The sequence below is a fragment of the Prionailurus viverrinus genome, chromosome B3 (assembly GCF_022837055.1).
Source record: "Prionailurus viverrinus isolate Anna chromosome B3, UM_Priviv_1.0, whole genome shotgun sequence".
Lineage (NCBI taxonomy): Eukaryota > Metazoa > Chordata > Mammalia > Carnivora > Felidae > Prionailurus > Prionailurus viverrinus.
Window position 1 is genome coordinate 68,110,909 of NC_062566.1, and position 14,150 is coordinate 68,125,058.

Genomic DNA, 14,150 nt, shown 5'->3' on the forward strand with positions numbered 1-14,150 from the left:
GGGCTCCCAGCCCAGGCTCCTCCACCAGGAAGCCTTCCTTGTGCAGCCGCATTGACACAGCGTGCTTGGGACCATCTGGGGCTTTGCAGGCTCAAAGCTGGTGGCGGTAAACCTTGACAATAAATTATTTCAAAATGAAAGTGTGTATGTGCACATTGCATAAAGCATATCGGAAGGATGTTAGTTCTTAAAATGTTTAGAATCTCTGATTTTGGAACTTGCTGCCACATGGGAAAGCAAAGATCCATAGGCTTTGAAATAGAAATTTAAGATAAAGATAAGAGCTTCAATGGAAAAGAATAACATTTTCATGTGAAGTTTTAACTGATTCAATATCTGATTATTAACACAGAAGATAATCTGAAATTAAAATTTCTCATAACTTAAGACATGGTAAGATATATAGACCAGCATTCTGAAAGCTAATGTGTTAGACGTAAAAATGTAACATAAGACTATTGGGATTGAGAGGACCCAGACAGGGTTAGAACATTTTGTTGAATTATTGCTGCTTATTGGATTTTTGAAAGGAGTTAGTAATGTTTTATTTTGAAATTCAGGTTTTAAAGCTGACTTTACATTTGCTGTTCAGACTCCTGTCATACAAACAACTCCTTGGTAAATTATCACATTCCTATCATAGATTAGTTTTCAACTCTTGTCTTTGCAATACTGCAGATGTTATTTTTGACTTGTTATAAAACAGTACATGTTAAATATAGAAAATATGTAATAACCAAAGTTTGAAATTGATTTATTATTAATGTTTGTTTTGCTCTCTTCTTAAATTCTAATATAACTTGGATTCTGATTTTTTTCACTCAATGTTATATCCTGAATTGAGTCTTGTCCTCTTAACATCTGCTTTTAAATAGCTCAGTGAGAGATTTTCAAAAGTCACTATATTTTTAATTTTCTTCTATCTTTTGCAAAATTTGGCAGTCCTCTTTCTATGTGTTCTGATTATTTTCTTAAAATTTTTTTTAATGTTTATTTATTTTTGAGAGAGAGACAGAACATAAGTGGGGGAGGAGCAGAGAGAGAGGGAGACACAGAATCCAAAGCAGGCTCCAGGCTCTGAGCTGTCAGCACAGAGCCCGATGTAGGGCTCGAGCCCACTAACTGTGAGATCATGACCTGAGCCGAAGTCAGACGCTTAACCAACTGAGCCACCCAGGAACCCCTGATTATTTTCTTTTTGAGATAATGTGACCTGTGATTTCCTTGAGAGTGGTATGTATTTTATGTGTATTTGAGGGAAATTAAAAGTAGAGGTGATTTATTCAAGAATATGACTGAGAATTAGACTCTTTTCAAAATTGTGTTAGTACGTTTTCACATCTACACTCATATAATTTAGAAGGGAAAGTTGTATCTTTCAATCATTATATAGCACAAACTTGTTTACATAGTTGATCATCAGTAGATGTTTATTAAAGAAAGGAAAGGTGAATTCTGCTATATATTTAGAATTTTTATTTAAGCGTGTGAGTAAATTAAATGTATAAGTTGATGTGTGAAGAATAAACACTTAACAGCCTATATTTGGTTATTGAAGAACATAGTATTTTCTTCTGTTGATCTATATATTTTTCAATAAAGCTCAATTGATTTAAGGAAAAAAAAAACTTCTTCCTAGACATTTAATTTTTATTGTTCCTTATGACTGGAATCCTTTTTCCTGGGATATGTGGGAAAAGTTTTCATATACATTTATATAAATGCACCTTACTTAAGTCTTCCTAGTGGATTGCAGAAGACATTTAGATTAACGTTTATTATAGAGATAGCCAGCTACAAATTTCCCTGTCTCATCTCCATGTTTTGACTGAATTAAACAATCCTTGTGCAGGCTTTTTTTTATAAAGGTAATTCTTTTAGTGTTGAAGATTGAATCATTGTAAAGAAAGAATTTGCATAAATAATTATTTTCCTTATTCTTCCACCCCTGGTAAAAGGCAGGCTATTTTCTCTACTCTTACCTCCCCCCCCCCAACCTTGTATTATATCAAAAATAAATAAACATTAAAAAAAATTTAAAAAAGGGAATTCTTTTAGTGTTGAAGATAGAATCAATGTAAGGAAAGAATTTGCATAAATAATTATTTTCCTAATTCTCCCACCCTGGCTCAATGGCAGGCTAATTTTCAAGACATCTCATATTCTTCCCAAAGATGGATACAATTGGTGATTTGGTATGATGAGAATGATCCCTCTTGGCTGAGTTATGATGGTCAGTTATAAGCTAACTGGTTTGTTGTTGTAGGAAAAGTCATTAGGTTAAATTAGGTTTAAAATATTTGAATAAGAAAGGTTGGTATTGTAGTCCAACGCCTCAATCAGCTTTTATTATTTGGTTATACCGTTGGCTCCTGTGCAGAAGGAAGGCAACTCTTGATTGTTCCATTTCCTCCAAGCCTGATAAGGAGTCAGAGGGAAGCACAGCTTATATTTTACTGTTTTCTTCCTTCTTAAACTGAATTAGAAGAGAGAGAAGGTGCAGTTGCTATTAGCTCAACTGCTTTCTCAAACTTAAGTGAGAACGTATCCAACGGAAGAAAAAACACTAGCCAGAGTATGCAGAGTCAGTTCATAGCGTAGATCCAGACACATTCAGGCTTTAAAGCTTCATCATGGTTGGCAGATTTGTTGCCACTGTCTCTGGACAGTTTATCACAGGCTTTATCACAGAAATTCTTTCTTCTGTTGTTCTGAAGGCCAGAAGTTGAATTAATTTCATGGGGCTGATATCATGATCCCAGCAAGGCTGTACCCCCTCTAGAGGCTCTAGGGAGAAACTATTCTTTGTGTCTTCTTGCTTTGGCTGCTGCCTGCATTTTTTGGCTTGTGACCACATCGCTCTAACCTCTGCTTCCATGGTTTCATTGATTTCTCCTGTCTGCAAACCTCCCTCCACTTCCTCCTAAAAGTATGCATGTGACTCCATTGGGCCCAGGATTCTCTCTCCATCTGAGGATCCTTAACTTAATCATACCTTCAAGGTTTTTATTTCTATTTTGTTTTTCTTTCTCTCCATTTTCACCTGATATTTATTTATTTATTTATTTATTTATTTACCATTATTTTGCCCCTTACAGTTGGCATGGTTGCTGCTGTCTTTTCTAAACTGAGGAAATAATATACGTATTAAGGGGCCAGTTGAAAAGTAGAAACCACATCAATTATTTTATTTTCTCAGTGTTTTAGATTTTTATTAAGGAAAATCTATAGAAAGTGGACCACTTTTAGAGTCATATCTATGAATATTGAAATTTAACATGTGATATATAACATGTGATATAGATTCATCTGAGCATTATACAATCATGATACAGAACGACTTCATTGCTCCAGCCAAATCCCTTGTTCTGTAACTTTCTAATCACACTGACTCCCATCCATAACTTTTTGCACACCTTGTTTGTTCTTTGATATTTTTATCTTAAAGGAATGTCATATGAATAGAACCAGACAATACATAGTCTTTTGGTAACGGCGTCTTAGTGAGAAGAAGCTCGTGCCATGGTCACCTGCATGATTTCTGCCTCTTCCTTACTCTCGGTGTTTCCTATCCCTGATTCTTTTTTTTTTTTTTGAGAAAAAGAATCTTTTTATTTGTTCTTTTTTTTGAGAAAGACAGAGGGGTTGCAAGTGAGTGAGGGGCAGAGAGAGAGAGAGAGAGGGAGGGAGAGAGAGGGAAAGAGAGAGAGAGAGAGAGACTCCCATGAGGGCCAGAGAGAGAGAAAGGAGAGGGAGGAGAGAAAGAAAGAGAGAAGCAGAGATCACCCAAGGCAGGGCTCGAGCTCATCATAAGCTGGGCATGAGTTCACCCAATGTGGGACTCAAACTCATGAACAGTGAGATCATGACCTGAGCTGAAGTCAGATGTTTAACTGACTGAGCCACCCGGGCACCCTGTTTCTGATTTTTTTTTTAACTTTTAGTTATTTTTATAAAAATAACTCATAATTTCAAGTGTTTAGACTCTTTTAGAGATTTAGTTCATAGTCCTAGAAGAGAAACACTACAACCATTAATAATGGAATGGTTCAAGGGCGTGTTAGACCAACTCATATTTTCAGGTTGAGACATGTTATTTATACAAGTCTAATTATCTCTATTCTAGTCTAAATTTTTCCAACATTTTAAGACATATTTTATTGATTAAAATTCGCTGTCCTCATACTAGTTGGGGTATGTTTATTATTTGGCTTTTCTAGGAGTTGACATAATATAACACGTCCAACAAGTTTTTACCTTTGTTTCAATAACCGTGGCTTTGCAGAGCTGAGTTATAGCATCAGGATGGGTATTGTCTCAGGTAAAGGCTATACTCAAACAAGTTATTTTATTAGTAAGAGAACAAAGGTAATTCAGAAATTATAACATTTATCATTAAAGTGGGAATATATTTCTAAAAGGACAAAGACACAAAAGAATGAAAAGAAAAGTATGAGAATCAGTGGTGCCAACCATCAAAGAGAATTCTCTTCTAAATGGGCTTGGACGGAGTTGTCTGTTTCGTGCAATAATATGTTTGTTTCAAGTTTCTTGGGTCAGCACTCACTTCTGTGAATGGTCTGCTTCTGCTGATTCTCTCAAGAACCTCAGTTTAAGATTTCTGATATGAGCAACATTTTCCATTCTTGTCAATGAAGGATCCATAATGTCATAAGAGTTGGTAAGTGTGTAACCAAGGATCCATTTCTAGTAGTTTATCTACTGAACTGGTAATAAATAATACCTAATAAGGTCATTTCACATGACTCCATGGACATCTTCCTCTGGGGTTTTGTTCAGATATGATTAAATGAAAGGCCAGAGAACAATCTGGGCCTGGGATGAAAGGAAAAGTGTGAAGGGTTTATAGATCGAGTTCTGTTTGTGAAGGTTGGACTATGTGTGGGTTGGGACACCTGAGCTACATGGGCTGCAGTGAGCAGTTTATGTAAAGACAGCACAGGACTTCATGAGGGAAGGATGCAGGGCCTGAGGGCTAAGGCTAACATGTACCAGGCCACACTTGTTCCAGGGTGTCTGCTATAGTAACCCATTTCAGTTTTTTTTTTAAGTTTATGTATTTATTTTGAGAGAGAGAGATAGAGGGTAAGCAAGCCAGCAGAGAGAGGGAGAGACAGAATCGCAAGCAGGCTCAGAGCTGTCACACAGAGCCCAAGGTGGGGGGGGGGGGGCGGTGGAAGGGGCTCAAACTCACAGACTGTGAGATCATGACCTGAGCGGAGATCAAGAGTTAGATGCTTACCTGACTGAACCACCCAGGCACTCCCCACCCCCCATTTCACTTTTAACATTCCATTTGTTGTTCCACTATAAGAGAAGGTTGGGGGTGGGGATGATAGTAGAGGTGAATTTTCTGTGTGAGGGCAAACCTTACCTAATTGTCCCAGAGAAACTTGCTCTGCTATAGAGAAATTAACAGAAATGGCACAGGTAGTAAACACAAAGTCCACTTGATATTTAACTCTTTTTTTTGTGATTGTTGTGATTTTCTGATAGGAGAGTGCTCAATCAATGTCATAAATGAAATGCTGTAACTAGTACACATTCATGGCTCCTGGAGGAAATGCAATTGTGTAAGTTCCTTATGGAGATACTCAAATGCTTCCTTGGGACAGAATTCCAGACCATATTCCAGCTTTCCAGATTTTATGGGATTTTGTTGTTTCCAAGACATGAACAGGCACGAACAGCCCCATGTTGATTGTCCTAGAGAGTTTCCGTAGCAGTGTTTGTTTCATGTTGCAACCAATTGTCCCTTCTGTGATGCGTGGTCTCTGCAGAGTTTTACAAGTGTTCAGTGCAGATCATTTGGCTCCACCAGGCAGTTGTCCTAGGTTTGATATATCTTGTTCTCATGGATGCAACAAATCATCATTTTCAGTGATTCTTTACAAAATTGAGGCCACGGTTGCAACATCTAAACCTTGAAGTACTGAACTTTTCTATGGATTTGTCTTTATGTTCTGGCAGAAGCGTTTGCATAAGAACCTTGGTCAGAAATGTGTGTTCAGTACGATGACCTCATTTTCCCCTAGCTTCTGCAGTGTCTTTTGTATTATGAGACATGGTTCATGACAAAAAGTTTTTGAATAGCGTGAAGACATCCAGTAATTCATGTATTTGCTGTCCCTTTCTAATAAGATGCATGAGAGGCTTAAGGAAAGTTAGAACATTAAGGAACTTCATCGTCTTTATAGTATTTGGAAGCTGGGAACTGCCTTAAAAATATATTGACTAACATTGACCAGGTAAGTTTTTGTAAATTGACATCCCCTAGAAATATCCACTAGTTCAGCCACTTGAATTAATGTTTTTGCTAAGTGATTGGATTTTATAAAGGAGTCTGGAGTGGTAATTGCATGGCCAGTCTGGTATTGTTCCTTTCAGTGTTTAAGATAAGATTATTAAAAATCTATTAATTCAGAAACTGGTCTAAGAGTGTCCAAAAGATTAATCTTGGACAAGGATACTTCTTGAACAACAGAAGCACAATCATGAGATTCCTTTCGTTGAGAAATGTGTTAGAGTTGAGTAGTAGGAGGAGAAATTAATAATATTTCACATTTACTCAGCCAGCTGGTAGAAAAACGTTAGGTGTTTCCAGAGAGTTATAGTCTATCACTTAGCAGGACAGTTGTACTGTATGTGGTTCCATCATATTTCATGGAGACTGCAGTACAAACTCTGAAGATGTAGCTGAAGCTATAAGGACTTTGAGACAAGGATGTTAAGCCTTGGCTACTGTATCAGGAGATCAACCATAATAGACAATAGATATTTGCTATTTGCCATGATGTTGAGGAATATCCTGAGGGCACAACCTTCCTTTGTATAATTTTAGGGAGAGTGAGACCGGGCGTGTGGGAGGGGCAGAGGGAGAGAGAGACAGACAGAGACAGAGAGACAGAGAATCTCAAGCAGCCTCCACGGGGAGCCCAAAGTGGGGCTCAAACTTATGACTCTGGGATCTTGACATGATCCAAAATCACGATCGCATGCTCAACAGACTGAGTCAGTCAGGGACCCCATAACCTTACTTTTAATGCACACACACAGAGAACGTGTATTTACAATCAAATATCATATGACTAGCAATCCTGTGGAGGTGTATGCGGCCACCTATGTTTAGTCTCCTCAGAACTGAGAATAGAAGGTATCAAGTGCACTGTTGTTCAACTGAGGTAATAAAAAAATATAAGTTCAGAGGTTGTCTAACCTAATGACCAAACTCTGATGTCTGTTCTGGGCTTTCTAAACAGAGCTGAGTTGTCAAAACTAAACAGTGAAGAGAAGGAGACTTCAGTGGCAGGATCTATTATCTGAGGGCTTCAGTCTAAACTCTTCAGGAAAGAGTGACTAGATTTTTCTGCTTTTGGCCCCAACAGGGAGACATGAACAGATACTGATAGAGAAGAGAAATACTGACATAACAACAGGTAGACTGAAAGAGCTACAGTGATTAGTCTAAACACTTTGCCTTCTTATCATAACGTGATTTATTTCTACGTTAGGTGATAAAACATAGAGTGTGCATACATGATTCTTAATCTTATGTTGTTTTCATAATCCATCACAGGTAGTATTTTTAAGTGAGTGCCATCCACCCACTTTCATCACAGATGCCATGAATGAACGTACCACAGTTAAACCATCAAGCCTCATTTCAGTGTTAAATTTTACAAGTTCTTTTTCAGACAGAATTGTTTCCAAGTTAAGAGTTGCTTAATGCGAAAGGATGTTTGGGCAGTGAGACTCTCAGCTGGTACAGGGAGAAGTGTGACGTGACCCACACAACGTGCTACCCCAGGAAACCCCTGTTTCCTGTTCTGGGGCGGCAGCAACACATACCCAGCCATCCTTCCTTCACCTGGCAGGCTCCCCTCACAGTGCCCAGCCCTGAAATTGAAGTAGACATTTACCACTTACCATGAGTGGAAGATCTCAAACATGCTTCTGTCCAGCCTTCTGAGAGTGGTCATGGCCTCATTGTGGTAGGTAGGAATGGCCCTTGTAGAAACGTGCCTCCTCAATGACCTTAAAGCTGGGGAGATAGGCACTGTGGTATGGGTACCTTGGGAGAGAGGGATAGTAGCGTGTAAAATACAATTTCCTTGTGCCACATCCCTTACCCTGAAACCTCTGATTCCTTGTTTTTTCCTTCAGGATCCAATATTGCCCAGAAGGTAACTCAAGCCCCACCAGCAATGTTAATGCAGGAGAAGGGGTCTGTCATCCTGGAATGCACATGTGACCCAGGTGATCTAAGTTACAGTCTATTGTGGTACAAGCTGTCCAGCAGCAGGAAGATAGTTTTCCTTGTTTGTCAGGATTCTTATAGCCAACAAAATGCCACAGAAGGTTGTTACTCGTTGAATTTCCAGAAGACAAGAAAATCCATCCATCTTGCCATCTCTGCTTCATAGCTAGAGGACTCCCCAGTGTATTTCTCTGCACTGACCGAGTCTACAGTGAGAAGCGTGTTGGAGGGAGGTACCCAAACCCCAGGGCTCTTGTTGATACATCCACATGCTATAGGGTCCAAGGCAGGGAATTGCTGACCCACACTGGAAGTGGCTAGGGCTGTGGCAGCTCAGGTGTAGGGTTAGAGGGAAACCTGACTCTAAGAAAGTATCTCTAGGTAAGTATTATGATGCATCAAAAACTTCCTTATCCCTGAATCATTGTCTTATGGGTGATAATACAAAAAAACATTTTTTTTAAGGGAGAGAGAGAGAGAGCCTGAGCAGGGGAGGGGTGGGGAGAGAGAGACAGAGACAGAGAGAAAGAGAGAGAATCTTAATCTGGCTCTAGGGCCAGGGTGGAGCTTGATGGGAGGCTCCATTTCAACACCCTGAGATCATGACCTGAACCAAAATCAAGAGTTGGATGCTTAACAGACTGAGCCTCCTAGGAATACTGGACATACACAAGTTTTGACCAAATATTGGAGAGAAAGAACAGCCACATCATGTCTTTGCCATTGGATTACTGTATTTTGCTAGTGAATTGGCTAAAAAACTTCCAAAAGTTTTGACTGAAAAATCAGTAAAAATTTGTTTGAACTGCCAGGTTTTCAGCTCAATTCATTCAATAGATATATTTATTGAGTATATATTATGTATGGGAGGACAAATTCTCTTCCACCCTCTTTGGCTTCCTGATTGTGTGTAAGAATTAAAGTGACAGTAGACAGATTATACAGTAGTACACAAATTTTATTGAATTTTTTCACATTCATGGGAGCCTTCACAAGAAAATGAAGACCTGAAGAAGCGATTAGAGCAGGAAGCTTTATATCTTTTAGATGAAGAAACAATAAGTTTGTGAGGAATTGGCAAAACAATGCGGTTTGGACTAGCGGTAGTTCAACCAGGTGTGCTAGTCCTTACCTTCCTTAACTAGGAACGTGAGGATTAGTTTAACACAGTTTATTTGCAGATTCTCTGGTACCATCTCTGGACTGGTAAGAGTCTGTTTCCAATAAAGAGGAGACTTTATTTCCTGCCTTTAGGCAGAAAAACGGCGGGGTTGAGGTGCTTTTCTGAGTTTACTGGTTCTTAATTGCCTTCATTTCAAAATAATTAAAAAAATTTTTTAATGTTTATTTATTTTTGAGAGAGAGAGAGAGAGAGAGAGAGAGAGAGAGAGAGAGAAGGAGGAGGAGCAGAGAGAGAGGGAGACACAGAGTCAGAAACAGGCTCCAGGCTGTGAGCTGTCAGCACAGAGCCCAACAGGGGGCTCGAACTCATGAACTGCGACATCATGACCTGAGCTGAAGTGGGACACTTAACCAACTGAGCCACCCAGGCACCTCAATTCAAAATAATTTTTATGTGATGGAGGCATATTTTGGGGTAACGTATCTGGCTTCCTGTAATCATGCCCCAGGCATTGTGTTCAATAAGGAAGGTTATGAAACCTCTCCATGTGTTTCCTCTTTTTATATATCATGCTGTTTAATACTATTTAATGACCTAGTCTAGGTTTGTTTGCTGTGAGTCAGTGGTACTCACGTTCACTTTCTGAAGTGTCTACCCTGCGGCAAACTTTGTGCCAGCACTCATTCCACCTTATTAACACCTCTGCACAAATGAGCTCAAATCCCATAGTGAACGTTTACCTGCCTCCCACCAGTCTTCTCCACAAATGATCAGTGATCAGTGGGTCTTTGAGGGTCATGTGGGAGATGTCTCCAACAGAGACACAAGCCTCTTTATTTGTACGTAAATAAGGCATCCTGTTTTCCTACTATGAATCACCATCATGTATCATATGAAATTCCTCTTTTCATTGTTTCTACATGCTTTATTTAGTCCCATTGATCTATTGTCTCTTTCTATACCAACCTGAGAAGAGAGTTTTACAGAAACCTTTATTACTGGTGAGGGTCAATCACTCATCACTATTTCTGTTTTCCAAGTATTTTGGGGGGGGGGGTAATTTTTATAGTATCAATGTAATTTTTCAATATAAATGTCAAAAATTATGTCCTGTTTTATTTCTGCTCATTATCCCTCCATTAAAGAATCAAAGAAACAAAAATGAAAACAAGAAAGTTGGAATTGCACTTAACAACCACATTAACATTTAAAGTATCTGTTTCCTATTTTTTAATCCAAAAAATGGTATCTTTCTCAATTGATAAAGGACTTGTAATGTTTTTCACTCTATTTTGAAGTTTCTTACCTTTATCTTCAAATGAATTTCTCCCTCTAGATTCCTACATTTTCTTTTTTTTTTTAAATTTTTTTTTCAACGTTTATTTATTTTTGAGACAGAGAGAGACAGAGCATGAAGGGGGGAGGGGCAGAGAGAGAAGGAGACACAGAATCGGAAGCAGGCTCCAGGCTCTGAGCCATCAGCCCAGAGCCTGATGCGGGGCTCAACTCACAGACCGCGCGATCGTGACCTGAGCTGAAGTCGGACGCTTAACCGACTTCGCCACCCAGGCGCCCCTAGATTCCTACATTTTCATCTGTGTATGATAATTATTTGAATTTTCTTAACATTCATTTTTAGTTGGTGTTCCAAGTACAAAAAAAAGGCTATTTAAAAATCTCCATGGTAGGGCGATGTCTGTGTCTGTGTCTCTCTCTCTCTCTGCCCCTCCGCCGTTCATGCTCTGTCTCTCTCTGTCCCAAAAATAAATAAACGTTGAAAAAAAAATTTTTAAAAATCGCCGTGGTATATAGCTAAGAGTTTCTAATTTTCAAAGTATTGATGTTTTGCAGTGTATTCTTATTGTCTAGACCATGAATTTGATTTTTATAGAGATAGCCTAACCTTAATCCAACATCTACAAGATAGCACAGTAAAAGCCATTCACTCTTGAATAGAGATGCATATATTCAAATTAAGAAAGTACAAGTGGAGGCAGTATATTAACAGAATAATGCAGGTTGATTTTTAATAAAAGTTGTTACTTATTATATATATAATATACATATATATTTATATACATATATATATTTATCCAGAAAAGTCATGAGTGCCTACTCTGTACACATTTTCTGCCTAGAACACATTCCATTTAATGGCCTTATTACCATCTCTAGCATGGAAAAATTCAAATCTTAAAAGGTAGGCTTATCTAACCCTACCAGCCTTATCCATAAAATGGTCAGTAATAGTGAGTACTAGGGGTGTACTGTGATGGTGCCACGTTTAAATTCTTTTTTTTCTCTGTTCTTGTCCTTTACCACACCTCAAAAGCATTTAAGGCCAAGTGGCTCATTTTGTGTGTCCGCAGGCCTGCTCAATGTTCTACAATACAAACAATACAAACTCTTCATTCTTTCCTATTTCCTCCTCGGCATGTAACCCCATGTTCTCAGTGTCCTAACATTTGAATGGTAATGGTTGATTGATAGGTGATCTTGTACCATGCCTCCCTCTTATATTTGCATTTGGAAAACAGATGTATAGAGTAGAAATCTTAATAATAAGCGTGTGTTTAATTTTTATGAATTTTCAAAAGTTTATTATTTTTTGTGTTTTAGAGAGAGACAGAGAGAGAGAGAGCAAGCTTGCAAAATCAGGTGAGAGCGGCAGAGGGAAAGAGAGACAGAATCTTAAGCAGACTCCATGCTCTCATGGAGCCCAATAGGAGGCTTGGTCTCATGACCCTGGGATCATGACCTGAGCCAAAATCAGGTTGACCTGAGCTCAATGAACTGAGGCACCGAGGAACCCCAATAAGCATTTTTTAAATAAAAAAATATTTTCATTGTGATGCACCTAACATTCCATTTACCATGTGAATAATTTTTAAGTGTATAGTTCAGTGATATGAAGTGCATTCACATTTTTATACAGCCATCAGCACCATCCATCTCCAGGACACTTTTCATCTTGCAGAACGGAAACTCTTTACTCATTAAATAATGACTCCCTATTTCTCCTTTCCTCTCAGCCCCTGGAAACATTCTAGTTCTTGTCTCTATGGATTGGACTACTCTACATACCTCATGTACATGGAGTCATACAGTATTTGACTTTTTGTGACTGGCTTATTTCATTTAGCATAATGGCCTCAGGGTTCATCTATGTCGTCCCATGTTGTCAGAATTTCTTTCTTTTGAAGGGTGAATAATATTCCATTGTATCTAATACCACATTTTGTTTACCCATTCATCTGCTGATAGGCACTTGAATTGCTTCCACTTGCTGGCTATTGTGAATAATGTTGCTATAAATGTGGGCATGTAAAAATTTCAGTAATTGCAGTATATTCCCAAATGCTTTCAATTTTGGTTGGTCTGTGCCAAAATGGAATTGGTGGATTATACGGTAATTTGATCTGTATTTTTTGAGGAACTGCTATAATGTTTTACCCAGAAGCTGCATTTTACATTCTCACCAACAGTAAACAAGGATTCCAGTTTTTCATATCTTTGTCATCACCTGTTATTTTTTTCTTTTAACTGTAGCCATCCTTACTACTGTAAGGTGGTATCTGATTGTGGTTTTGCATTCCCCTAATGAGTAGTCATGTTTAGCATCTTTTGATGTACTAATTGGTCATTTGTATATCTTAGGGTTTACCTTTGTTTAAATTAGGTTGTTTGGTTTCTTGTTGTTGAGATTTAAGTGCTCCTTTCATATTTTGGATGTTAACCCCTTATCAGATATATGATTTGCAAATGCTTTCTTCAGTTTCACAGGTGGCCTGTTCATCCTGTTGATCGTATCCTTTGATGCACAGACATTTTAAATTTTGCTATAGTCCAATTGCATCTTCTGCTTTGGTGTAAAATCGTGAAATTATTGCAAAATCCCATGTCATAAAGATCTTCCTTCACGTTTTTTTCTAAGAGTCTTTGGTTTCAGTTTCACATTTAGGCCCTTTATTCATTTTGTGTTGATTTTTTGTATATGGTGTAAGGTTAGGGTCCCATTTATCTTTTTTGTGATGTGGATCTGAAATTTTCCCATCACCACTTGTTGAAAAGCACTGTCCTTTCACAATGACGTGGTCTTGGAACCCTTGTTGAAAGTCATATGACCATGTATGCAAGGATTTATTTCTGCACTCCCTATTCTATTTCATTGGTCTATATGTCTGTCTTAATGCCAACACAACACTGTTTGGATTACTGTAGTTTTGTATCAAATGTTGCAGTCAAGAAGTGTAGGACCTTATTCTTCTTTTTCAGCGTTATTCTTCTTTTTCTAGATTGTTTTGACTATATGGGGTCCCTTGAGACGCCTTAGGAATCTCTGGTGGATTTTTCTATTTCTGCAAAACGGACCTTTGGGATGTTGACAGGAATTGCATTAACTGTATAGATCATTTTCTGTAGTATTGACATATTAACAATATTAAGTCTTCTAATCCATGAACACAGATGTCTTCCCATTTCTTTGTGTCTTCTTTAATTACTCTTAGCAGTGTCTTATAATTTTCAGCATACATTCTTTAGTCCCTGTAGTTAATTTTATTCCCAAGCATTTTATTATTTTTGATGCTATTGTAAATGGAAATATTTTCTTTTTTTAAATTATTATTAATGTTTATTTTTGAGAGAGGAAAAAGAGAGAGAGAGAGAGAGAGAGGGAGGGAGAGAGAGAACAAGTGAGGAAGTGGCAGAGAGAGAGGGACACAGAATCTGAAGCAGGCTGCAGGCTCT

General features: G+C 38.2%; 1 long non-coding RNA gene and 1 gene segment (V, D, J or C); one reads left to right on the plus strand and one right to left on the minus strand.

Annotated features, from left to right (window-relative positions):
* LOC125169083 (T-cell receptor alpha chain C region-like) overlaps nucleotides 1–14,150 on the plus strand; it is a 780,232-nt gene that overhangs the window by 113,910 nt on the left and 652,172 nt on the right.
* Nucleotides 1–14,150, minus strand: part of LOC125169095 (uncharacterized) — a 121,817-nt gene that overhangs the window by 45,003 nt on the left and 62,664 nt on the right. The window contains exon 2 of the long non-coding RNA XR_007153438.1: nucleotides 7,948–8,092. This is a non-coding gene — a long non-coding RNA (uncharacterized LOC125169095). The remainder of the gene's footprint in view (nucleotides 1–7,947; nucleotides 8,093–14,150) is intronic.